At 49.4% G+C, this 26,852-nt stretch overlaps 1 protein-coding gene across 2 annotated transcripts in view; it reads left to right on the plus strand.

Annotated features, from left to right (window-relative positions):
* Positions 1-26,852, plus strand: part of LOC146190669 (uncharacterized) — a 132,784-nt gene that overhangs the window by 52,716 nt on the left and 53,216 nt on the right. For both annotated transcript variants that reach the window (XM_084601046.1, XM_084601047.1), the window contains exon 2: positions 359-458. The gene's annotated coding sequence lies outside the window, so the exon portion shown is untranslated. The remainder of the gene's footprint in view (positions 1-358; positions 459-26,852) is intronic.

Here is a 26,852-nt window from a genome sequence, read left to right on the forward strand (position 1 = left end):
GTGAAAGTGATGCATTATTTCAGTAGCGCGCTCGGTTCCGTGTCTTTTCCTGTCGCATTGGAACACGACACCTTTAATTATTTTTAGTCAGTGAGTCGTCCACTTCTTTCACGTGAAGGGAGTGTCAGGTTGTTTGCGAAATGCGTGTAAGCGAAGACATTGCGGTAAGGTTTTTGCACGCTGCATGCTCTGTGGGAAATGTACTGGAGAAGTGAGCATTTTAGATGTCACAAGAACACGAGTGCATCGTTTGGGCCGTTCAATGAATATCGATAAGACTTCTGAATTATCGAGTATTTCCGTCTTAGATGTCGCTTCTGATGCAGTTTTTCTTCTCTCTCTTGATCTTGTGGCGCAGGTCCAAGCAGCTCATTTGAGGATCGGTTCATAAAGAAAACACAGGCGCTCACTACTCGGATGGAAGTGATGGACACGAAATAACAGCGATTGTGTGCCAGGTAAGTTTCATTGTTTTTGTTTACAATGTAATATTCGTTGGCAGGAGTGACGTACGCTACAATGGTCTCAATATGTTTCTGCGGATGTAGAACGCATTCACACATGTTGTTCGCACTATGTGAAAATACGTTGTAAAATGCATAGAAGTTTGGCTTGGTTTATGTGGTTTAAGGCCCCAAAGCAACTCAGGCTATGAGAGACGCCGTAGTGGAGAACTCCGTTAATTTCGACCACACTGGGGTTCTTTAATACAAGCTGGCATCGTACAGCATACGTGTGCCTTCCTTTCCACCTCCATCGAAAAGCGGCCACTTAGGCCAGGGTTCGATCCCGCATACTGGGCAGAGTATTTGAGCGCCCTAACCACTGCGCCACCCCGGCGGGGTGTGTATAGAAGTGATTGTGCGCACTGCATGGCCGCTAAATAAATGCCCCCCCCCCCCCCCCCCCCCACACACACACACACAAAAACGCCCGCGCGCGCGCGAAATATCCCAGCGTGAATATTTGACGCCTGCAGCTCCCATCTGGATCCTCATGCGAGTGCATGAAACTTGTAACTCGCTTAATTACTACTTTGTTTGTGCCTCTATTATCCCACGCATAGTCTATGACATGAGGCCGTAAGCTAGCACATAACTGCAACATCGTCCGACATAGACATAGAGCCCCGTTTCAATTGAGCCACACGAACGGGCTTGCTACTGGCACTGGAGTTGCGTGTGTGACACGGGGTCCAAAAATACCAGAGGATTCGATTCTCATTCTCTTCCTTCTATCTCAATGCAGCCCCTGAGTTGGCAGACCATGTCATGTGGTCTCGTGACGTCACACAATCCGCCGGCCAATCAGCGTCTGGCCATGTCACCTATACCAATTACCACCTGCTAGAGGCATGATAGTGATTTTTCGCTCCAAAGCTCACGCCGGATTCTCTGGAGAATCGGACCTTTAACAATGTCGCGTTACAATGTGCGTCTCCTTTCACCGCAACCCCCCCCCCCCTCCCCACCCCCCCTCCTATTATCTTCAGCAAATTACTTCGTCCGGTGCTGCTCCTAAATTGAGCTCGAACAGCCGTAGCGAAGCTGACAGTGTACATGATTCCGGAAAACTCGAGCCATCTACTCGCCCCGACTCTGACTGAAGGGATGCATGGCGCTGTCTAGACTGGCCGTGAAGCGTTTTCTATTAACAGAACCAATCTTCTTGCTGATAAATAGCGAATCTAATTAAGTGCCTTCGGAAAGCCCCGGCACGTGGCGGAATTCCGACGCGTAATTGATCTGTCAGACTTTTTTCGGAGCGAATTTAATGCGGCCAGCACGCCAACTCCAAGGCCGAATCCGCTGGCCACTCGTCAGTCGAACCATGGATTCTCCGGAGAACATCGCTCTTTTCTGACTACTTTTGCTGCCCGCGCAGTTATAATTCACGAGGGGTTTGTGAATTAACTTTTGGAAACGTGATAGACTCTTTGCGGAATTTCATTTACCTGCGAATTAACACCGGGCGGTAGCGACGGCCGCCCTAACTCGTGTGGTAGCCGAGTGCTTATTGCTTGCGCTCGGTATGATAACAGTCGAGAGGCAATCTCGCCACTCCAGCGAGTTCCGAGACTGGTCCCACTCGGATATCCCGCGTATTCGCGTTTCATTTCGTTCCGACCATATCTCTGCAGCCTTCCTTATCAGCGCGCTGGCAAAGACCCAGACACCCAGTCACAACAAGCCCGCGGCTATTTTCACTTTATGTCCTTTTTTTTTTTTATTGTACTTTAACGCGCTTTTGACGTCCGGGTGTACGTGTACACAAGCAGTCATTATACGACGGTGACGCACTCTTAGCGGGCGTCGCTTTAATACTGGCATAATTGCGTCCTTCTCTGCGCCTGTATTCTTGAAGCAAACTCATTCCGGTGTGACAAGGGATATTGAGCCGCTCTCGCCCGACGCCGTTTCTTTCTTTCTTTTTCTTTTTGTCAGGAGGCCTCGCACCGATATCGGTATATATAGGATATAGAGCAGATGAATGCGTCTGCCTCAAATTTTTGTTCTGCGCCCTTTGCTTCGTGACGGCACGTAGAACGAGATGTGAAAGTTTTGACGCCACGAAGTCGGCGTGAGGCGATTTTATAAGGGTCGAATATAGGTGTGCGCTTGGCACGACCGGTTGATACGCTTGTCGAGCATCAAAACGAGCGTGCCTTTCGTTTTTATTACCTTGATGTGCTGGGAGGGGGGCTGGGAAGCTAAATTGGAGACGATGCGACCAGCGGTTTCATTATACCTTCTTTGTCAGCCTATAATAATGGCTTCTAAACAAAGGCAGCGCTTGATGAAAACGCGAACATGAAAACAAAACAAAAACATTGTGACAATCGAGAGCGAGCACATGCTTTTTATTCTCCTATACATGTACACGTATAGCAATATTGCGTGGCTGCCTGATGTGCCTAAGAGAAGATCAATACGTTATATGACTTGGCCCGTAACTGTCAGGAACAGATGCGCAGGAGGCCAGGTTATGTTGTCTCCCGAGTGTCCGAGAGGAACAGAAACGTAATCGCTCGATATGGAAAAGCCAGCGGCCGCACTTAGGCGCAATAGCACACGTGTGCATATAGGTGCCCTGTTTGGTTGCCTTCTTTCCACATTCCCCTCCCCGCGATGAAAGATCGTGCATGCGATGAGGGCGGCGGGCGGTTCGCAATATACTAAGCGCAGGGATCGTACGAAAGGATGGAGGGAGGGAGGTCGTGGTAGCGAAATGAACAAACTGTCACAACCGATAATAGATGCAGATCGATCTTGCCTGGATGGGACGGACAGCAGCAGCATCCGCGCTAGCTGCGAGGCCGCGTTGTTGGTTGCGCAATTTTCGGCGAGAGCAGTTTGCAGGGCTGTCGAAGAATGAAAGAAATTGTCTATAAGAGCATATTTAGATAGTGTGGGATTGAAAACAACTTAAAAGGGTTAAACGAAGAACGGGACAAACGACACGAGCACAAGAAGACAAGATTGGTGGTGAAACGAAGGAAATTGTGGAATAAGGGGGTCACGACGACGCGGGAGGGACAGAGGGAAAGAGTGAACGTAAAGGGCAGGCGAGGGCTCGGAGGAGGGGAAGATCGGAAAAGCGAAGGAGGCGGGGGGTTATAGCGTAGCCGTGGAGCCAATCTCTAACCGAAATAACGCAGCCTCGGAGCAACCGTTCTTTTTCTGCTTGCCGGCGAAGCACTCCTTCGCGCTACGGAGCCACCAGCGTCGGCAGCAGTTCCACACGGATGACCTCCCGCTGGTTCCAATCATAACTCCTCTCGGCGCCCGCGCGCAACCTTCTCTCCATTCGCCTCGCCACCCCGCACGCGAAGAGGGCGATTCGAGGATGCAATTCCTCTTTTATATCTCCTCCCGGTGGTGGCGCAGCGGTTCCTCTCTTCTGCAGTCGCCAGACGCAATATAGGAGACTCACCCCCCTCTCCGCACACCCCGCCACCAGGCCCGTTCCTCTTCGAATGAAGTCGAGAAAATGAGCTGGGGAAAATAAAACCTTCCGCCGCAGCCCTGGCGAAAGCCCGAAGGGGGGGTCCCTTTTTGCTCTAGGAGCTAGCGGCGACGGCAGCTCGCATTCGATCGGGCATTTTAATTTAGGAAGGGAGCAGCAGCAAGCAGCCTGCCTCCTACTCTGTCTCCTACTTCGTGTTTGTTGCCTGCGATGCGGCTTGCGGGCTGACGCTGAGGTGGGTGGCCCCATTGTTGCGTGGTCCGGAATTGCGCCGCGGCTGGCTTCTTGTTTCATTGCGTTTTCATTTATTTTTTTGTTCCCCATCGGGCCCGTTTCGATACACCCCCGCCCCCTCCGTCCTTTCGTCTCTGCTGCGGTCCGTGCCCGTAGAGCCCGTACATGCGGAACGAGCTGCCGCGGGGAACCGCGCGCGAGCGCTGCGCTTCTCATCAAGCTCGCGAGATGAATCCGGCGTCCAGTGAGCGGAACAAGAGCCCCGCAGCATCCTCCTGTCGCTTGGTTTCCGCCTCCCTATACGGTGGCCGTCGCTGCCGATACTGCGCGGATGTTGTTGCGACGCTTGGCTGTTATTGTTGATGGAGTGCCCGAGTATTATTGGTGTCCCTCGCGGATCTTGGCGCTGCGATCAAACGCAATAAAGAAAAGCGACCCAAATGAAACGCCAAACAGCAGGTGTATAATAATGCACGCCACGATTCGACTGCGCGTCGCTCAGCCAGCACGATCCGTCTTGATTGCTGAGAGGTCGAATCGGTGATTTGATAAGGTCGGAATTCCGGCACGAGCTATTTACTGGAATGTAATTAAAGACTATGGATGCGTGCGACACTTTGTGATACAACAGGAAACGGCGCCGGTGCAGGAAATTGCACGTGGCGGGTCTGCAGCGTGGGGCTCAGAAATTGATTTCGCGATTGTGCTGTGAAGGATTTTCGCACCGCGTTTTCATTAGAATATGGCCGCTGCTAATGAGTTTACGCATAGAAGTCATGTGTCCCTTTGAACTCCATGACGTCATATCTGAGAAGTCCGGTTGCTTTGTATTTACAAACGTCAGGCGACATATAATGGGCAGGCTAATTATGTGTGCAATTATATTTGAAGGCGCGTATCTAAGCACTGTCATCCGCATATGACAAAATAGTACATTGGTGACTGTTACTTTGGGTGAATCACTGATCTGACAGGATTCATGTAAAATTGAGGAGATGTGGTCACCCTTTTTATCGCGCGTGCCTTTTACATGGCCAGATGCAATTACTGATTTCGTGATAGTCACAATGCTTGTTTCAAATGACAGTGCCGTCCTGCCCTGCTTTAGCCTGGAGCACTTTCCCCGAAAGCGCATCTCGTGAGATGCTGCAATGAGCTCGGAGGGAAAAGTAAACGTTGATGTGGATAAGGAGCTCCGTGTTAGGTGAAAAGCACACAGATGACGTGGTACTTTCTGATAAATCAGCACTCCCACTCGGTAAAATAAGAGAATAACGAAAAAGGAAAGCAAACATGAAATGGCAGTCACCACTGGATACGAGCGCGCGAGCCTTCAGCTCATCGTGGAGGCGGGTGAGTGCCAGCGGCCAACTGCAAAATCCGGGTCACGCGGCTGTTAATCCGGCGAGATGAAACTTGAACTATAGCTAATCCTGGTTGGATTGACTTGATGCGGAGAATAGTCGAGGGAGTTGGCTTTGCGTAGCGATCCGTTAGCCAAGGAATGTGATGCCAAATTCGGAGGAAGGAGGGACGCCCTCATTCGCCCCATGCTGGTTGTGAGCCCCACGTTCGTGACGGGAGCCGTGCTCGTACCAGCATGCTTGAAGTCATTTCTTGCGACTTCCTGGATGACCCTTTCTCGTACCATTTTCTCTTGTGGTGTCCCACGTTTGTACCAGCACCATTCTGGTTCGGAGAATACTGACCGCCGTCCCTTCCAACAGACAATACTCCGACAGACTATATACTCCAACAGACTGTATAATCCAACAGACTGTATACTCCAACAGACTGTATACTCCAACAGACTATACTCCAACAGGCGTCGAGAATAGTGAGCACCTACTTTGTACCTAATGTGACGTTCGATTCACTCTGAAATTGCATCTTTATGTGCGATCAATCGATCGCTAGCACGTAAAGCTGAGGAATACCTGAAAGCGCATGGTAGACAATTCGGGTGTTTACTACAGAGCTCGAAGGAAGTTTTGCTTAATGAAAAGTGAATCGTAAAAACTGGCTGTGTTTCGCCATAGCTGCGCTGAATTCACTGGGCCAGTTTACGAAACATGAAAGTAACAAAACTATATAGAGCACGTCGTAAATAGCTAAGTACTGTGTTTGTGCTCATTAACTGATTTATTATGCTATTTTGGTGCACCACTTCATATTACTGTTCATCAGAATCCTTTATGTGTTCGTAAGAAAACTATAAACCATAATGATTTAACGATTTTATTTTCTATTATTTTATAAATCATGCTTTTTCTTTCCATTTGTTGTGAATTTCGCTTCCTCACTCTGTGTACCCTGTGTACCCTGAGGGTAAAATCAATAAATAAGTATTTATGGCCGATGAGGTTCGGGAATCCAACCCAGTCATCTTCGCTGCGTCCGTGTGTAACAAATGTTAATATGTGGGCACCCGCTCATAATTGGCCAACCTTGTTCAATAAACGTTGTTATCATTATCATAGGCCTCGAGCAATGTTCATGCACTTATCTAAGCGCGATGATATCGGTTAAGGATGCAATTACCAGCTTAAGTGGGTATGTGGAATTCATATTTTCACTTTTAGCGATGTTAAACCAATCTCGTATAATTGCATGCTGTATTGAGCGCATTGTGACGTCCTGTGTAACGGCGCAAGCGACAAGTCATTATATAGTGTCCTGTCATCGTGTAAATATCGGCGCCTAAATGAAGTTTTTCAGAGTTGATTGATTTTTGCCTCTTGAGTGTTTAATGCGCTAAATAGGAGGTTTTTAGTGAGTCAACACTAATATTGTCTTGATTAATTGGTGCACACGAACACTGTCAGCCGTCTGAACTTTATATTCTTCCGCATCGTTATCCGTGATTGATGTTTATTTTTGGGCTGGTGCAATTATTCACCGCGCCCGTCAGTCCTTAATCGCTGTCCATCAAAATCCAGGCACGAATGATCACCGGTATTCTCTGCACTTTCGCATTTCTTAACGTGGCGCAGAAAGTAACGATCATCGCGTACGTGGCCGCTAACTTTTCAGGCAGAAATACAACCACTGATGCGGCAGCAGAGCTCTATTTATTTATTTATTTATTTATTTATTTATTTATTTATTTATTTATTTATAAGCCATATCGAGAAACTGGACCTAAGCTAATTTGTCCGCAAGGGCATCATTGTATACTTCTTTCGTTTGAAAAAAAAAAAAAAAAACTATGATAGCGAAAGTTCCTACATGAAAAGCATTTCGCAAAAAATCATATTTCAGATAAAAAAAATATGCCAGATCTTGTTCATATGCGGGTCAAATAAGCCAGGTCTGCTGTTTCGATCCTTCCTTGTCACCTATAGAGACTAGTATACCTTGCGATTGCTTTATGAGTCGTTTGATTCATTCCTTCCCCTTGCTACATTACCATAGACTACGTGCAGGATCACGAAGAGATATGAGGCGGAACCGAGCATAAAAGATGACAGTAGCGAAAGTATAATTAGATCTTTTGCCAAGGAAGAACGTATGCGCTTCTGGTACGCCGAATCTTAAGGTGTTTAATTTGGCTGTAGTTGGCTTTGATAAATTCATTGTATAGGTAGCCAAATGGCAGACACAGGCAGGGAATGAAAAAAAAAAATAAAAAAAAATAAACTTGCGGTTTTTCTGTCGCTTTGCGTCCTGACCATGTTCGCCATTATGCTGCTGACTACAAACTTATACACACTACAGCGAAGTAATATAAATTCCAGAAACCCAACATTCCAAGTTTATTTTTCAGAGTGGAGACACGAAATGAGGCTATCACGTCAGCGCTTGGGACAGAATATTATAACATTCACATTTATTTTCTTGTGTTGTTGAAGCACTACACTGCCTCTGATCACAGATAAATATATTTTAAATCTTCTGTTCGGCTGCAATCACACCATAACCATATTAAGTAATGTTTTCCTAAACAGAGCTAGAATTGCTACACTAGAAATAAAGTATTCGGAATAAAACTGGTTTCACGTAAAAGAGAGTCAATTCAAAAGCACATGATGAAAATGACAAATCTGTTTGCATAAAAGGTGTTCTAATTTACCGTGTATAAACGATGTTGTATATTAAACAATACTTAAGTTTACGGGGATAAGAAACTTTCGCGCTTGTCTCAGTTCCTGTTCAGGGTGATTTGGCTCATTTAGAATGTAAGAAAAACTAAACAAAAAAACCTGTTCGTATACCTTGCACGTGATGTTGAGGCACGTGGTGTTGAGGCGTGACGTGTTTGATTGCGCTTTGTGAGAGCACTGCGGCACGCGTGCGCGCCGAATACATCAAAGGCGGAGAAAACAACCCTTGCAGACAGGCTGATGGAACGTTGCTGGATTGAAACACGGAGCGGTCTATGTATAGAACGACAGGACTGAAAGACATTGGGATCTTAGAGAACATACTAATGGCAATAGTGCGAGTCTTATTCGCTACACCTAATGCAGCGAGTCGGTTTCATTGGTGAATGACGCAGGCTGAAATGAAATACGAGCTGTGGTCTTACGCAGGATAAACACATACGTCTTTATTTAGTTGCATGCTCAGTTTCCCAGGCAGCTGGATTTGTTTGTCATTTTTCGTGTTGCGAGAACTTTCCTGGGTTCTTCCACCTTCCTCATCGTTTAATGTGAGCGGTTTCAGTACGTGCAGACGGGCGATTGCGACCTTTTTGTGGGCCTGTAATGCCGTTGCATTGTACTATGCGTGGCAAAACACTACCTTTGCTTAGAAAAAGCATTCGATTGCGTATAAGCAAAGTGACAGCGATTCCTGTATCGCTTGCCCGTCATATACTTCCATTCACGACCGTCCAAACTTAACTCCGCACACAGGGAGCAGGGCAACGTGGTCATATACGTAACGTGCTCACCAGTCGCTTTTGGGCACGCGACAGTAGTCTGGTTTTCTTTTTCTTTTTTCTCTCTCTTTTCTTATTTGCCAGGTCCTCGGCAAGGGATATCGTAGCGGAGACATCAAGGAGCTTTCTGTTACGGCACGTAAAAGAACTACTGGTGGTACAACTTTGTCGCAAGCTATAGAACTCACCCGCTGCTCAGCTACTCAAACGTTTGTTTTGCAGCGACAGGCGATTTTTTTGCAGCGATTTTTTGATCTGTATGTAAAGTCCATTTCTATTTACTTTCTGGTGCGGTAATTCGTTTGATATCAGAAAACCCTCGTGTTCAATTGCCGATCAATCAGAACGTTCAATTTCTTCTTGCTTACTTCAGGTATAAATGTGTCATCTGCACTGCACTCCTGTCCACGGTAGGGGAGAAAAAAGCGTCCCAAACACATGCCATCCACGAGGGTTAAAAATAGTATATATTGCTCTATAGCTGCGCCTAGAGCTGGGTTTGGTTTCGTTTTATAGGGTTTAATGACCCCAAGCTATTCAGGCTATGAGAGACGCCGTAGTGGAGAGCTGTGAAAATCTTGACCACCTGGGCTTCTTTAAGATGCGCTGACGTCGCACAGCACACGGGCGCTTCGCTTTTCGCCTCCTTCGAACAGCGGCCGCCGCGGCCAGGATTCGATTTCGCATCCTTGCGTACAGCAGTCGAGTTTCCTAACCACTGGGCCACCGCGGCAGGGTAGCGTCAACGTTATGATTTCATGACATCAGCGAGAGGTTTTTAGCGCCCAACAGTTGGATTACGAAGGCCTGTTTGACGACTTTCTGCCTCCAGCAGTCATAGCATTTTAGTACCTCTGCGGTTCCGGTTTTGTTTCTTAAACCTTACAGTAATGGCTTCGTCTGACGCTCCGTTAAAGGTCAGTTTCTTACAAAGAAGACCCTGCGCTTAATGACTAATTCATAAAGGCATTGTTTCTGCGTCCCAGAAATATTGAGAGAGCATCCAAAGCAATTGAGCACTCAAACTACCGGATTCATCCATCCAGCCTATCATGCCAAGTCGGCGTTTTAAGGCGATTGTTGCACCTTATCTGAAAGCCAGCTTTCAACGCTATTAAACACAGCACCAACTGATCATAAATGACAAAAACGAAATAAAAACAAAAATTACAAACAAGACGAGAGGAACGGAGGCGTGCAGCGGTATACGGGCGCGTGATTCATGTGAGCTGATTTCGAACAACGCTGCGCCCGCGAAAATTTAACCCCACTCAGTAACTCTTGCGTTCGCCTGCCGCTTCTCAGAGGCAAGTTCTCGCTTTTCTCTGCAGACTTTTTTTTTTTTTTTTTTTTGCGGCATGTAGTTTCCGTGCTTTGGAGATTTGTATTGCTGCATTTGTTTTTTGCTCCCTTCTCTTCACATTGTATGCCGACCCAGTCACGGACCATTCCCTGCCGCCCTGTGCCCTCTGCTTTCCGTTCTCTCCCCGCCCGTCCAACATGCCTCCCCTCGCCGCCAGCCTCGCACCTCGGGGTGTGTGCTTTCCACTTTTCCTCGCAACTCGGCGTCGGCAGGCCGCGCCAAAAGCGCGCGCACTCGCGACGGCTCGAAAAGCATCGAACCGGCCAGCGAGGCACGTTATAACGTATAGCGGCGCGAGCCGAATCCCAGATTACGCCATAATTTATAGCCGAGAACCCCGGGCCGGCTCGCTCTCGTACCCCCTTCCATCCTCTCCCTCCAGTCTTGCACCTATGCCTTCGTCACTCTACGTTTCCTCTCTCTATCTTCTCTCTGTGGCGCTCCCTTTAGCCGATGTTTCTTCACAGCCAGCCGCCGTCTCGTTTTCCCTTTTAATCCACGCTTGGCGCTGCTGCCACCAGGGCCATTTCCGGACTGGCGCAGCGGCAACCCTCTGGCTTATTCCTTTTAAACCGAGCCAATCCACGGAGCTGGCGGCGATACACTGACTGCGTCAGCCGGCGGTATCCATCAAAGGACGCCACGTGTCCGTGCGCAAGCGAACTGAAACAAATTGAAAGAGATTGATGAAAGAAACAAGAAAGAAAAGGATACCAAGATGAGGAGGAGCAGCACTTGGCTAGCAGCCAATGTGGCGACGAGAACTTCGCAATCATTCAGTACATAATATATCACGCACGTACATTCCGATTCCAATACTGTATATTTGAGCATAGTGGGTCTTCCATGTTCGCGGATTCGTGTTTACTTAGCGACTGAAGGCTTCCGATAATGAGAGAACGATAAAGACCATGTGCCTAGTCTGGTTTGTGTATGCAATCGTTTAGGTCGTTCCTCAACTCAAGGACAATACAGGTTCTTTCCTAAACGACACTGCAGTCCTTACTAAAGTTCCTTCAGCGCATTTTTAGCGTAGCTTTTCCTTTGAGTTTCTTATAGCTTGCCATGCAGCGTGGCTGCAGGGACGACTTGTCGGCTAAGCATATCGCTCTGTCGCTCAAACACGTGAGCATTACTTAGGGCCGATGCTCGGGTTTTGACAACTAAGCAGCAACAAAAAGAAAGCGAACTCGATTCGTGAGTCTAGGCCGGCCAGCGCTCGGCGCCTCAAGAGGCAAAGCCTATCTCGAACCTGCGAAAACAAATTCGCTATAGCCCCTCGACCGTTGTTATGATTTATCTCTCGCCATGTTCGTGACTATACATGCGTGGCCGATCTCGTCTCTTCGTCTTGATTGTCTTTAGCTTGTCTGCCGGCAAAAGTGACAGCCATGATCTGGAGTCGTGCGTGCTTTCATATGGGGTTGCACGGTCGAAACATAAGCGTCGTGTTGGCGCGTCCTCGTTATCTGGATCGTTGAAGAAGTCAGCTCAGCGTCGTGTGCCTTGTGTTCACGGGCGCATGTCTATATAAGAAGAGGCGTACGAGGTTACCTTTACTTCCGTCTAACAGAGAGAGGATGCAGATTCTGAGAAATGCTCTTTTTCTTGAACACGAAGAGTGCTAGACGACATCTTCGGCATTACCCGTGCAGCCCGTCTTCCATTCTGCGTTTCTTTAGGCTAGACAGCACCAAGGAACCAAGAAACGTATGCCGGGTATGAAGAAGTTGCAGCAAGTATTTCTGCAGCATATACAAACTAGTGTTTTAATGCGAGGTGCCTCCCGCTGCATAGGAAGTGAATGTTGTGCCCGGCCAAAGCCACCCAGAAATTCAGCCGGACGCCAAACTTCTCCGGCGGATGCCTCCTTCACAAAATCCGGATACCGCTCTGCAAGACACCGATGTACTGGGGGCGAGCCATGCCAAGGAGAGCGAAGCTGTTTCAACATGAGCTGAGCGACGAGACAGCTCTGCGCCGTGGCCCAGGCGGTGGACCCCTTCTCGCTCCGCGACATATTTGAAGCAAGAGCGCAGTAAGCTCTCTCATTGGCCCTGCGAAAGTGCTGTCGTCGGATTGGACCATTTGAGCGTCAACGGTTTCTCGGTTACGGAGAGTCAAGTGCTTGTGTTCGAGACTCCGAGTGTGAGTTCGTCACTAGCGTCCATCGAGAGCGGACGCGGCGGAATCTTCCCGGCCGTCGCTGCGCGAGGACCGTCGCGTATGGCTATGTTCGCTTGCGTCCCCAGAGCCGATCTCGTTGTGTAAATGCCTGTAAATTGTGTATAAAGCTTTTTCGTCATCTCACCAGCGCCTACTCGGATCCATCGCTACCGCTACGGGAGCTGACAGCCTTCGTTCACGAAACGGGTGACGAACGCTACGCAACCAACTCCTTGCCACAACCCTGTTGAGGGTGAGATACTGTGTGATAACCCCACCGGCACAACAATAGGAAGGGAAGCTCCTTAATTCGAGCGTGCGTTCTTCAAAGTAAATAAACGTTTTCTTTAATGGTCGAGTTCGTGTGCTTTCCACCATTTGAATGTGACCCGAAAGTTTACAATACACTTTCCTTCCCCCCCCCCCCTCCTTTTTTTTTTCTTGCCTAACATCACCAGAGATGTCGAGTTAAGTTGCAGGCGTTTCTCCGATATAATCGAGTCGATATTGTAGTCTTCAGCGTTCACCTGACAGCAAATTACCTACCAATAGACGAAAAAGAAACACCATGATTCGAAAAAAAAAAAAAAACAATCTAGCAAATCAGAGAAAGTACACGCACAAAAGGAACGAAACCCGAAGAGATAGAGATTTGCACGCAGTGCATGGGGCAACTCCATTGCAAACTGGAATAAACTCCTCGTTAGGATGCGTGTACACGCGGGCACCGCGGTGGAGTCTCTCGGTGCGATCGCAAAGCAAGATAGAGAACGTTCAGCTGTTCCCGCGGTGTTGGCTGCAAGTGTTGGATGTGGTCATCGAGAAGCCTTGGCTGTAGGGGGTCTCTCCTTCTTTGGAAGCGACGCGTCGCCTCTCTTCGCAACGGTGTAAGACGCGCATGCTCGACCGGACCTTGCACGAGCTCGAACTTTACCCCGCCGTGATCTCACGCTGGCTGTCGTTTGTCGTGCCTTCCCGCTGGAGTTTTTCCGGCGAAGCGGAGCCCTGTCGGACGTCAGAGTGTGCGGGAAGTACCGTCGGGCAAGCCACCCACGGGAAAAGTTTTGCCAAATCGAAGGTTCAAGATGAGAAAAGATCCTATCAGAGTTATGCCTTGCGTGCTTCTTGTACTTCTATAAATTTTCAACGACCACGTACAAATCTCTCTCTCTCTCTCTGCCCTCCCCACCGCCCTCGACCGTCATCTGCAATGGTTTCATGTAAAAATAGACACCTTTATTATGCATCTTGGGGCGCACTAGCGTGAAGAAATCGGCCTATACTGCGCCCTGTCGTAGCTTCTTTATCGGCGGCTTGGAAGTTTCGCGGTTGCTGGGAAAACCAAGCTGCAAATGAAGCGCAGTCAAGCGACGGCTGGCACGACTTAGACAAGAAGCTAGTCACGCGATAATTCTGTCTCTTCTTTGAAATTTCGCTGAAAATAAACTAAAGTATACACACGCCGCACGAGAACTCGCGCATTTGGCAGACCTCGACTATTTCCCACGCACGCTTCTAACGTCCCATGTAGATCCCAGGGCATCAGGGCGTTATTTATTATATCCGTGCGAAGGCAGCATTTCTCATCACCCGCCGGATTAATTGAATATGAGCGATCGGGCATAACTAAGAAAACTGTAGAGAGCGAAAGAGAAATAATACTCGGCGTGCATTGAAAAAGGCGAGAAGCACGCAATGCCACATATCCACTTCTCCAAAGACGGCTGTGTGCAACCTATACACTCCGAGGCTCGTGAGATACATACCGTGACTCCGAAGCGTGAGATCCTGCTACTAAAGCGAAGGGCCGCCAGAAAAAGCAGCTTTGGCAGTCGGTGCTCGCTCCCACGACGTTTCTTATTCTCCTTCGGCCCTTCTCTTGCTCTTAACGTACTAGTAACGCCGCTGCGCCGACAGCCGCCGCGTCTGTTTGTGTTGTTGCCGCCGGCGTTGACTGCCTACACTTGCCCGATCGGGAGACCTCCTGCATAGGTTACCTTGCCGGCGACTGCTCGTGGTGAATAATTGCATGCCGTTCTTCGAAGGCTCCCATGACTCGCTAGTCCGGCACTTGGCTCCCCCTCCCCAGCAGAGACGACCGACTTGCTTCTACCAGGGACCATACTTCTACTGGCATTTCCTCACAGTCGCACGCTCTCGCGGTGTCGGTCGGTCAGCCCCAGGAGGCGGCATGCAGCGGCTTGCCAGTGTGGGCCGAAGGCACGCGATCTGCGGAGCTGCACTGGCTCAAGACTGGCGCCACGGTCTTGCGCGCGTGCTCTCTTCACCTTTATTCTTTCTCTTCCTTCGCTCCCGATTTTCGCGTCGCGTGATACACTTTCTCTCTTCCGAGCGAAAGTGTGGTCGTGCCAAGGCGCACGGAATCGCATCGTGATGAGGCAGAGGAGAGCAGCTCCGCGAAATGCGCCACCAGCTTATGCACGGTGTGCGCGTGTCTGTGTGTATTTATGGGCGCGCGGCGCTGTGGAAGCGAGGGAGGAGGGGACAAATGCACCGGCGCGGTGCTCTGGCCGTGGCGTGATCGCGGATCGTTTGAATGCAGCGGCGCGCATCATCGAAATGGCGCCAGCGCTGGATGCTTTCGTTCGTTGTGTGATGTGCCACAGAAGTGAGGTGACGGCGCCGCCGCTGAAGCTTATACCTCCCTCTTCTTCTCGCCACCTTAGGTGACCGCTAAGGGAAACAACAGGCCTGTCTGCTTTGTTTCCCGGTGAAGAAAAAGAGAGGGAGAGAGCGAGACAGAGAGGTTGAACTCGGGTGAGGAAATAAGCGGCTGCGAAAGTGAGGCTAGCAAAAGAACACTTTCATCCTCCGAGACTGAGCCCCTAGACGAGCGACATACGCAAGAAATTGGCGCTACGTGAGTTCGCTCACTCCTGAGACACAGCTGCATCCAAGATGTGCCCGCGGAGCGCGAATGCGCTGGCATCCTTGTGCGCAGTCTATGACTGGGGATGCAATTGTGCGTGCGTGAGAGCAGGCACTAACGCGGGCTCCCGGCCGCACGCGTGAGGAGAGGGACACGAAAAAGAGCTAGCCGCCGCCGTCGAGCTTAGCATTGCCGATTACCGCTTCGGCTCGCGCTATTGACAAACGCCCGGATTTGCAGCGAGGAGCGGCGGAAGATTGCGGCACCTGGGGCTCTTCTCTTTCCTCGCCGGAGAAGCCAGGCAAGGGAACAACGCTTTGCTCCCTGCTCCATCTCGGCGTGGGTCCCGCGGGCTCCACTGAGTGTGTACTTGGTTATTGTGGCTGGCCGGGATATGTTGTTTGTTAGCAGCGGTGGCCTTCTTATATCCCGTCCCACAGACTCCGGCATTGCGTGCCTTAAGCGTGTTTTCGCTTTCCCATTTATATACGTGCGTAAGACGGGAGACGAAAAGAGAGGGAGTGCAGGCCCGGCGCCGCGCTTTCGTTTTCTGGCGGCGCCCGCATTTCTCGCTAAGCTTCACGGATCACGGCACAGTTTGGTTTCGTGGAGGAGGCGCATAATGCCTTTCGCGAGGCATGTTCCCTGCGTTCTCTCTCCTACTGAAGTTGTCCTTTCTCTTTCACACTTTTCTTTTTCTTTTTTTTTTTTTGTATATACCCCTCCCCCGTGCCGCGGCGTTCTTATCGTCGTTGACGATGGTGAAAGCTTCGACGTTGTATCGTTTCTCCGAAGCTCCTCCGGTTGCTTTATTGGATGCGTTCGCGCAATTCAGGTTATCCATCCGCCGGCTCGGTTGGTGTACCTTGGTCCCCCTTTCTCCGCGCGGCTTAGGAGCGTCGACCGGCTGAGAGCTGCGTGAGGGCGCAGTAATAGGGGTGCATGCTGGTGCGCTGTTCACCAGGGTGAAACGACTGGGCCAGGTGGTCTTTGACGTTGCCTATATTTCGATCAGTCTGACGCCTTGCTGGGCTGTTACGTCACGACTGGGATTAGTGCGAGGCGTTCAGGTTTATCCGAAGAGGACATCAAACAAAGCTAGAAAGCCTAAAATATCGCGAATGGCCAGTGCTATGGTTGCAGTGTGTGTTAGCATGTGGGCTACGATTTTGAGAGGTAACGAATCGAGGTCTTTCACACTAATAGCAATTTTTCTTCTTTGTTAACCTGCTCCGGTACGTAGTCCAGATCTCCCGCCGTTTCGTGTGAGTTATTGCTCCATGCGGGTGAGACGGTGCTTCTTTTCATTCTTAGAGATGAAGGAGGGGGGGGGGGGGGGGGGGTGTCAAGTGCCTGGGTGCTTTGGCTTGCAGAAGTGTTCACATCAAGTCCTCGCGAATTCTAGCGTGGGCTCGCACGTGCAAGTGGCTGCGTGTTGGAGCGGTTGGGATACAGCACTGATGAAAGTTGCTGAAGGTAGATGGCGGTAGTCAAAGCACAGTGCTAGATGCTGCAGCTTAACACACGAGGAGAATGGCTGCGGCAGTGGCCGATTGCGTCACAATTCACACTAAACCTTTTTTTCGGTACAGCAGCCAAATAATCAAACCACTTCACAGTATCTCGGTCGTCAATGTTCGGGCATTCGTTATTGTAGGTCAGCTTTCAAGTTACACGGAAAGCATGCATGCATACCTGTGTATAGATACGTAGGAAAGACGCCAATAGTCGGTGAAGTCAAGGAAAACGTAAGGGAATTAACCTTTATTAGTGCAATAATGATTTTAGGGAGAAAGATAATAAAAGCAGAGTAGAAGAAACAACGCGCCAATGGTAGGGACAGATCCCACGTCCTCCGAATACCGCGCCCGGTGCTCTTATCAACTGAGCTACATCGACGGCTTTCCAACCGTTTACTTTCGTTTTTTTTTTCTTCACACACACACACACACACACACACACACACACACACACACACACACACACACACACACACACACACACACACACACACACACACACACACACACACACGCACGCGCGCGCGCGCACGCACGCACGCACACACACACACACACACACACACACACACACACACACACACACACACACACACACACACACACACACACACACACACACACACACACACACACACGCGCGCGCGCGCGCGCGCACGCACGCACGCACAGAAGCTCGGGAGAATACATGCATAAGACACGTTAAGCGCAGTTAATCGACCACGTATCGCCAGAACGAGCGATACTGTTGTAAAAAAAGAAGTATAGTTTCGTTAACTGTTGTGGGGCGGTGGAAAATAAATAAGTTTAACAGAGCTGACGGAAAATGGTGTTTACCACTGGAGACCGATTTTCGTGTGGTATACGAGAGACGGTGTTGGATGTGTCCCCTTTCCTCCTCCTGTGTTGAGCAGCAAATTGATATTAAACATCGGTGTAAAAACGGAAACGCCTGGGATGTAGAAAGCGCGGCACCCTACCAAAAATAGCGAAGATATATTGAAACTTGCTGCATAGAAGGAATCCCAACAGGTTGAATGGACACAAAAAAAGCCATCCTTTTTGCCAGCAATGCACGCGGCGAGAATTCCTGTAGATGGGACTTGCCGTCCATGTCCACCCTACGATATATCGGCCTTGGCAAATGGGGACCCATTTCTTCTCCAAACGTATACGTAACTGTTTACACACAGAATATCGGCTGTTTACCTGCGTATACCGGTCCCGGAGAAAACGCCTACAAAACACTCGCTATCGCGGTCGCATTCGGCGTTCGACACTCACCGACGCCCGGGCGAAGATTTGTATACGTGTTCTCTGTGTGCTGCCGCCGCCGGTCGGTCGGTGTGCGCGTGTGTATACGATTCGCTCTTCTTCCGAGCTGTTTGTTGTTGTCGACGCCAATCGCAGCGCGCGCGCGTGTCTGATCATCGATTCGCACCTTCCTTTAGCTCCCTCGATTTCGGGGAAACCGCAGGCGCTCGCTCCTCCCGAGGCTGCGAGCGCAATCTTCTTCCACCCCTTCCCACTCACATCGTCGCCCAATTGGCGCCTTTCAATTTCTCTCTCTATATTTTCCATCCTCACTAAACACCTTTTCCTCTGCGCTGATTTTGTTTCCGTTTCCTCCAACAAGCCACCACTGCCTTGCGAAGGGTTTCTTTTTCCGTTCCCGGTAGATCGGGGGTCTGTTCCCTTTGTTTATCTGTTTCGGGAAAACCGCAATCTATTGACTCATTTCCTTTTCGCAACACATTCTCTCTTGTTTTTGAAACCTCCTTCCGCTTTCATCTATCTACGAAGAAGCCGACGTGGTGAGCGAGAGAGGAGGCTCAGGGATGGAGAAGTCGGGAGTGGAGGAGAGTTCGAGTCTGAGAGCGCAGATACGGGGCGTGAGTATCTCGAAGATAAAAAAAAAAAAAGAGATAAAGAAGGTATACAGAGAGGCACAATTTAAAATGAAAGCGCGCAGAAGGAGATAGCTCGTATTTGCGCGCGAGAAGCGAAGTAAAGCAATGGAAAGGAAAATAATTTTCCCACAACGCCCATAGGGCACGCGCAGATAGGAATGGAGCGGGCTCAAAGCGGCGGCGGACCCCGCGGCTCCAATATACCATCTTCTCCCTTTCCCCAGCTCCTTCTTGCTCGTCCTCTGGAGGCCGAAAGAGGAATACGGCAACGGACTTGGAATTTACAATCGATACAAAATTGCCTCGGCACATAGCCAGATGCAACAATTGCCGGCCGATTCCTCGGGCGCCGACGGCGAGCATTTCGTCGCTGAGCCGGCAGCCTTCTCGGCTGCTTCCCTTCTTCTCCCTCTTCTACTCGAGAGGATCGGGCTGTGGCGCTTCCAAATCTACAGCACCTGTCGATAAATCACGCCGGCGGGCGCGCGAGTGCCGCTGCAATTGCACCTCTATCGCTGCCGTGCTCTCTTCGGCCTTCTATTCCACTTCAATCTGCAATCACTGTCGGGCCACCGCTCGCGCGCTTTCGCCGTTCGTGCTTTGCTTGATCGCTGCTGCAGTCCGAACGGACGGGTGGAAGGAGGCGGGAATGAGGGGGCCCCCTTAAGAAAGTCGCAACCAAATTGTGTGTGTGTGTGTGTGTGTGTGTGTGTGTGTGTGTGTGTGTGTGTGTGTGTGTGTGTGTGTGTGTGTGTGTGTGTGTGTGTGTGTGTGTGTGTGTGTGTGTGTGTGTGTGTGTGTGTGCGCGTGTGTGCGTGTGTGTGTGCGTGCGTGTGTGTGTGTGTGTGTGTGTGTGTGTGTGTGTGTGTGTGTGTGTGTGTGTGTGTGTGTGTGTGTGTGTGTGTGTGTGTGTGTGTGTGTGTGTGTGTGTGTGTGTGTGTGTGTGTGTGTGTGTGTGTGTGCGTGCGTGCGTGCGTGCGTGCGTGCGCGTTTGCTTGCTTGCTTGCTTACTTGCTTGCTTGCAGGGAAGAAATGGAAATTGCTGCTCGTGCGCTTGGTTCGTTCGCGTGGTAAGAAATTAGCAGGTTCGGTTTAGGCCGAGAGCAGCAATGAAAACAATTGGCCCTTACCGCGATTGCACCTTTTGCCGTTGCGACAAACGAAATTTTATACATCTATGTGTGCCATGCTTTCAGGGCGGCAACCGAAGGAAAAGAATGAGACTCCTGATTCTCTGTCCCCTAATTTGCAGGCACACTTTGTCAACGCTGCAGCAAACACGTATAACGGCAATGTCAAGGGTCGACTGCGCATCACCCAAACACGATGAATGTGCGCAGTACAGCAAACGATAGAATGAACAAGTGGCCAAATGAATTACACCTCTTCCTGTCGATTCGAGCAACAATGAGTAAAATTGCATACGCGAAAGAAAAACGCTTGCTCTTTCAAAAACTGAAACGCCGCGCATATGTCACTGAGGCAATCAAGAATAATTAAATATTGTGGCCTGTTAATTGGGCTATTTCGTTTTTCGTTTGTTTGCTGCGGAAGTTTAAATCTTTTGATGATGCTCTTTCCACATTGTTGCACATTCTGGATAAGGAACCACAATTTCATAATTTCTGGGTGACTCTTAACGTTCTTGTTTCTTATAACCAAGTGAATTATATTTTGAAGTGGGGCTGTAGCCATGAAGTGCCTTTTTTGCCTGTGTTTTTGCACCGCTAACCCTTTCCTCCATTGTTGCCCCGGAGTGTTTGCTAAACATTGGTCGTCAAGTAGCATCGCTGACTAACGTCACTCCTTAAGTCTGTACTTCCACCTTTATATTTTCAAGGCTACGCTAATATGTCCACTCGAAACGCCAGTGCATACGCCTGATACTTGAGGCGTGATCCATGCACTTGCCAATGCATGTCCTGCAAAAGGGTTACACGTAGTATTCAGTTGGCAGCTTGAAGTTAGAACACTATCTCTTCGTGCGAGATTCGACTGCGGTGGGGCTTTTTTCTTTTCGCTTTCCGACAAAGAAATTATTGGTATTATTATGATTTCTATGTAAACCGAAGGAGATACCGATTGTTTTGCGTAGCAGCGCGAAGAACTACAGCGGAGAAGCGCACCGCCTATATTCAGCATGATGTTTCTCCATTTTGACTGAAGCCACCCTCAGCAACCTATAGAGTCTCATCGCGCTGCAGTGCCTTCTGGGTATTCAAAGGCCCTTTTGTGCCTTTCCCACAGTGTATCGCATTCGTACAGTCGCTCCTATGTTACATGCAGTGGTTTAGACAGTGAAAAAGAAAAAAAGACTGCCGCTTTTGTAATTATTAGAAAGCAGGAAGCTTTAGCATAGTTAACAGCCTGACAGCGCCACTAAGCCACTTCTCAGACCAGTGCGTATTGAAATGGCAATCTAAATTATGTAAAGCCTAAGCCGTGCTGGCGTGATGTCCATTTGCTTCTCGTTTGATTCCATCTGATGCATTTACGAAGCCCGTGATTGCACATTTTGTATGCATACGTTGAGCTGCGTTTCTTTATGGTACAGCGGCACAGACAGACGTGCGCTCTAGATTTCAACGGTCCGTTTATGGATTGAATGATATCCTGGCAGTTGTCGCTAAGCCGCCTTTTAAAGCGGTTGTCAGATTTCCAGGACGGTCGACAGCCCATATTTGCTATAGTTAATCTCAATAACGGTGATATATTTGGTACAACTATTTGTCTAGACACAACTGTAAACCAAGTCCTCGGTCCTCTCTCAGCCTTGCTGCAGTGGTGAGCGGTTGCTCAATCTAAAGCTCTTCAACGAACAATTTCTGCCTCGCGAGAGAGCATGATGCCGATATCAAACGATGTATCATTTGATGTTTTCTGGCGTTTTTACGTAAACTACGTGCATAGTAAAGCCAGGTACAAGATTTCTAATGTGAAACGACGGAAAGGACACTTGTTTAACAATTGGAGCAAGGTGAGCCCAAGTAAAATATGCATGTTAGAGCTACACTCTTAGGAAATTTCCAGTGTGGAAATTTTGAAAGGGAACGCGAAAGCTCTGCCATACTCATCTTTCCGCGCGAAAAGCACTGTCTGGCGTATACATGTCTCCATTATAATTTACCTTTCACGCCTCGCCCACCCGCGCTTGTCTTCGAATCGTACTCAATATTTAATCACTGAACAGGCAAAATATTTTTTATTCTCCATCCAATGCGCATTTAAAGTTGAGGAGCGAAAACAACTTACACGGTATACTCTGCGTGTCCCTACGATTAATTATATGTTTCCGCGATCTTTTTCACCGGTAACAAATCTATGATATCAATTTCACGAGTGCAAGCTGAAAAAAATCACGTCTCCCTGTTTTCCTGTTGAACGAGAGGTGGAGAAGACGTTTGTCGCTGTCAAAACAATGATTGCCTGCAAAATGGATCACATTCGCCGTGCTCTCTCATTAATGGCTTGTGTAGGTGTCTTTTACGATATTAAACGAATGACAAACATGAACGCAGATCCTTATTTGTGAGACGATTTGTAGGTCTATGAAAAAGCACCATTATGTGATGAGCTGGAGAAAAGAGAGTACGAAGCAAAAATGATAGTTGTTTTCAGCAATGAATGATGTTTATCTGCCGTCGTCATAGGTAGGCAATTATTCGTTCTCTAAAAAAAAACAACAAAAACTGAAACTTGACACTTTGCAAAACAATCAAGTAGGCAATCAAAAAAGAAAGATACTACTAAACTATTTTGCTTACTTTACCTACACTGGGTGAGCTTTTACTATAATTATTATTTTTATTATTGTTTTTTTAATTCTTTTTAAAAATCTATTACAAGCTTGTTGGTGCGGTGTGGGTAGGTGGATTGTACAGCATGGTAGACAATATGTACGCTATAAACCTCAGTAATCTGACGATTAATAACCAAAGCGAATTAATCACACAGCTATCTTTTTTTTTTGCTTCGAGGATTATTACGAAAACGAAACCCTAGAGCATGAAAGATAAGTTCCTTTTAGATTTCTGCATCGGCAATAAGTTTGGAATATCAAACATGTCAAAAATACGCACCTGTAAACACGTTAAGTTGGTTTTTACGCATTGCACATTCTTAAACAGGCGTCGCTGCGTTTGGTTCGGTCGAAATTGATGATCAAAAAAATTTAAAAAGGGCACTTTCTTTTGGTAAGTTTATGGCCTCAGTATTTCTATATAATATTTACCCCTTACAGTCGGACATAAAACGTTTATTATTTATTGTCAGTTCATTGCTATAACGTGCACAATATTCGGCATACTGCACAGGGCACCTGCAGAGACCGCACCGAGGTATCTCTCGCAGTTTTTAAATTACAACTGCGCAAACAGTAAACAAAAACGCCCGATCTGAAACACACACACACACACTCGGACACACACACACGTGTATGTATGTATGTATGTATGTATGTATGTATGTATGTATGTATGTATGTATGTATGTATGTATGTATGTATGTATGTATGTATGTATGTATGTATGTATGTATGTATGTATGTATGTATGTATGTATGTATGTATGTCTCACAGTGGCACCCAAAGAGAAATGACTTTTTCAATGAACGATTTATGTGCACTATGCATACATTGCACTTATTTTATACTTACAAAGTAAATATAGTAACCATTCCTATGCGGTGTTTGAGCACTCCTCACACGCCACGTGCTCGAAGCTACTAAGTTACAGAGAGCGTTCGAACCAAGGTTTGACACTACTCAGAGCTCCAGTTTAGGTCTTTTTAATGTTTCGTAGTACATATCTGTCTATGTAGAAAAGAAGCATGGATATAGAAAGAAGCTTCTTATACACTACTAACACGACGAGTGTTTAGTGGGTACTTTCAGTTCTTAAGCAGCTTTTATACACTACGTACGTTAAAGAAATAAGTAGGGGAGAGGGGAAAAGAAGGATGAGACGTGAACAAATTGGTGCATAAATGGTACGTTATCCACAAGAAAGGCGAGGGAAGTCGGATGAATGTAGGTGCTCTGTCTTCGGAAGCTAAGTTTCTTTCATGAACGCGAATTACGAGACGGGAGAAGACAGGAAGTGGGCCAATAACTACCATGTGCATGCTTACATGTGTTGAATAACTCAGAATGAGAAGCTCTGTCATGTTACGCCAGAACGTTCACGCTCGTCTGACACCAACCTCGTTCACTTGGTCGTGGCCTTTCGAAAGAGAGGCGAGCATTAATCCATCTTCGTGCGTTGACCTCGAGTGCTCGAATATACGGGCGTCTCTAGAGCGGACGTCTCCTCCGGCCTATATGAAAGGCAGCCGCGGAGCGAAGCAGAGCAGCCTGACTGCAACCAGCTGCGGAAGGGCGCATGAAAAGGGGTTATTTCTCCATCGTACCCCCCCTACAGCGCTTGCCTGCGCGCGCGCCGGCGTTTCTTTTTGGGGCTCATCGTCCTCGAATCTCTTCCGCCCATGGCGCGCACGACGTTGACGCGCGGCTCATCAGCGGCTCGCTCCCTTCGCGACGCCCACGTCGCGAGTGGTGATGAAGGAAGCTCACGCGGAGACGTGGCTCGGCGGTGCGCACGTCACCCCGAAATGGGCCGGCGTGCCGATCGGACCGAGGCGCCGGTTCTGCCTCGTCGTGGAGGGTCCCCCGTGAACGCTCCCCCCTTTTCCTGGCGGAGCCGAGTAGCCGTGGAGGTCCTGGCACAAGTGGCGGGGTCTCTCCCACGGCTGGGAAGGAGAAGAGCCAATGCGCTTTATTGCCGCCACGGATCTTGCTGCTGCCGAGCACCCTGATGTGTTCCACGGCGTCTGCGTGGGCTGCGGAAAAAAGAGCGCCGCTCTCTTCTCGGTCGCCAGCATCACTCGATCCCGAGGCCGTCTAGTCATTAGGGAGCCCCGGCGGAGCGCTACTAACGCTGGCCGAGGATCGCCCCCATCCGTCGCAGCAGCGGCGTGCAGCCACACCGCGGCCGTCCATTCAGCATCGCGCAAACAAAGAACGAACGGTCTTTTTTTACAGCCGAAGGCGATGGCCGCTTGCACTGAGCTCCTTCTGCCGCCGCCGCCGCCTGCAGAGCCATCGGCGTCATCACCGCTGCTCACAGCAGCAACGGAGCTCTCCCCCTGCGCGCTGCTTAACGAAGCATTCTCTGGGGAGGAAGAAGAAAACGCCGAGCTGGTGGCGCGCACAATCGGCACCCTATTCCTCGGCGCATTTCTTCGCACCATGGGCAGTGCAGGCGGCGTCCGCAAACGAGCCTGTCGCCCTCGGATGAGGAGAAGTGAGCGAAAAGTGATGGAGGGGGGGGGGGGGGGGGGGCGAGCCCCGACCCTAACGACGACAGGCCAGCAGTCCGGCACGGTGTGATGGCCCGGCGACGAGCGAGCGAACGGTCCATCGCGTGGTCATCATCATCTCGGCGCGCGTGCGGCGAAGAGGTTCCGCGGTCTGCGCGCGTGTGTCTGTGTCTGCGGTGTGAGTGAGCAAGGCGGGGGTGCGCGCCGGGTCTGGCGCGAAATACAGCGCTGATGATGCGCGCCTCTGCCGGCAGCAACCGACCGACCGGCAGTGACGCCGGCGACGCTTTCGCATTGATTTCCCGCAACACAGCGGCGGATGCGGCGACTGTCCCAGGAAAACGCGCCCCATTCCGGCCCCGGCATTAGAACAGCGGGTGCTGCTGAGCGCCAGCTTAGCTGCTTCGGTTCGACTTGGGCGCTTCGGAATGGGAAACCGAGAGTGTGGGAAGAGGAGGAGTGGAAGGCACTAGGAGGCAGTAGGATCTCTGGAGCGTGCAAGAGCGGCATTAGAAAGGAGCGCTGTTACGACCAAGCATCCGCATTTGCGCGCTCTATTGTTCGCCTGTGGGCATGGAAAAGTTTTGTGAATATGTGGTGATGGTCCATTGGCTCTAAGTGAGCCTGTTTCCAGGAATCCTGTTTTGTAAGCATGTTTTGCTTTGTGGACAACCTGCAAATGCCAAATTGGCCCTGTCAAGAGAACGTCTGGAAAAACACAAAGAAACGTCCCCCTGCGGGAAATAGCAGGAAGTGCTTTCTTTTGTTCACCCTTCCAGTCGAGAAGTGCTATCCTCCAGTGATGAATGCCTCCTATCCAAAGGAGACGACAGAGTGACATGTCCGCTGACGTGCAGGACAAGAGAAGAGCATGACTCATACGGCCATTAAGTGATTTCCCGGGAATGCAGGGAAGATTTGCAATTGTCGAAAAGGGACCATGTTGGGAGCCCTATGCGGCGCCACGTGCACTCGGGTTTCTGCGAAGTAAAACCCCCAGAACCAGCCTGTGGTTTCTTTGCTGAAGAATAGAAATGTACCTCCTCTCCTCGCCGTTCCCAAGCTTTTCCCGCCAACAAGTGATCACGCCCAACGAATGAATGCCGGACCAGTCAGTGCTTCAGACCATCAGTGCAGTGATGTGTTCGATTGGATGCCGATACCTGAGGGGCGTGCCCTGGATTTGGTTGGTCAGCATCTTCAGAGAGGGGCTGGACATAGGGGGTTTTTAAGGACGCTGCAGAGCACGAAATGTCGCTCTGGGCCTTGGGTAAACGGCTCATCCAGTCGCTTCTCGCTATGAACTCTTAACGCTTGTCATTTTGCTGATGTACCCTTCTTCTTCATGTAAATATTCTTGTAAATACGTTTTCTCAAAGTGCCAGTAAACCTGCTTGTACATATTTTACCAACTTCGAAGATTCAGTCCTTCTTCAACCCGGAGTCTCTGCACGCTACCAAGTGAAGGCCGGGTCGCCATAGCCCCAGCGTCACGACAACTGGTGACCAGCGTTGGGATCTGAATCTACAAGCCACAACATCTGGTGATTGGAGGTGGATCTGAAGCTACAAGCCACAACATCTGGTGATCGGAGGTGGCATCT

This window comes from Amblyomma maculatum, chromosome 4 (genome assembly GCF_055883805.1).
Source record: "Amblyomma maculatum isolate TAMU_Amacu chromosome 4, ASM5588380v1, whole genome shotgun sequence".
In the NCBI taxonomy this organism is placed as follows: domain Eukaryota; kingdom Metazoa; phylum Arthropoda; class Arachnida; order Ixodida; family Ixodidae; genus Amblyomma; species Amblyomma maculatum.